Here is an 829-nt window from a genome sequence, read left to right on the forward strand (position 1 = left end):
CTCCGGTCACGCCCTGCAGCCCCTCCCCCGCCGGGCCCCACGCGCTGTGCGTGGTGGCGCCCGGCCGTCCGCTGCGCGCTGGGCCCTGCGAACGTGGTGTGTGCGTTTTTACAGCCGTTTTTAAGAACCTACTACGGGTACCGGTGTGATGCCTGTAGGAGGACAGATTCTCTGTGTTCAGTTGACAGATTCTTTGTAATGTATTTTTTTAGAAATCTTAAAATTGCCTTTGCACTGAAGTATTTTCATAGCTGTTTATATCTCTTTTATTCATTTATTTGTTAACATACCACACCTAATTCTTAAAGTATGTTTTTAAAGCTTTTATTTTTTAAGTTGGTGAACTTCTGGCCACTTTACGTTTAAATTCTGGCGAGAGCTTCGGCTGAATGTCTCAGTACCCGGTGAACGTGAACTTTCAGGTTTGATTCTCCTCACGCCCGTCTGTTGTGGGCACTGCCGGCGGCGGCCGTAGTTGAAGGCGTGTTTAGAGCACAACGTTTTGCTTACTTCCTCTTCACAGTCGATTGTGATTATCGTCTGCTTCTTGTTTCGTGTTTGATTTCCATCCTTCGGCCTTAAAATAGAAGCTTCTCGATGGATGGTTCAGTGTCCTCTTTCCACCCTTACTGAGACGGTTACCGTTTACCTCTGACGATGCAGGTCTCGTGAGGAAAGCCCCGAACCCCCACATGCTCCGAAATGTCTTCTCCAAAATTGTGAGGGAAATGCCAGGTGACTGTGCCTGATCATAGGAAACCGACGAGGGGCGGGAGTGGGGCCTCAGGAGCGAGGGAGGCCCCTGAAGTGACAGAGGGGGGGGGGGGGG

The sequence above is a fragment of the Crocuta crocuta genome, unplaced genomic scaffold (genome assembly GCF_008692635.1).
Source record: "Crocuta crocuta isolate KB4526 unplaced genomic scaffold, BGI_CrCroc_1.0 scaffold31, whole genome shotgun sequence".
NCBI lineage: Eukaryota > Metazoa > Chordata > Mammalia > Carnivora > Hyaenidae > Crocuta > Crocuta crocuta.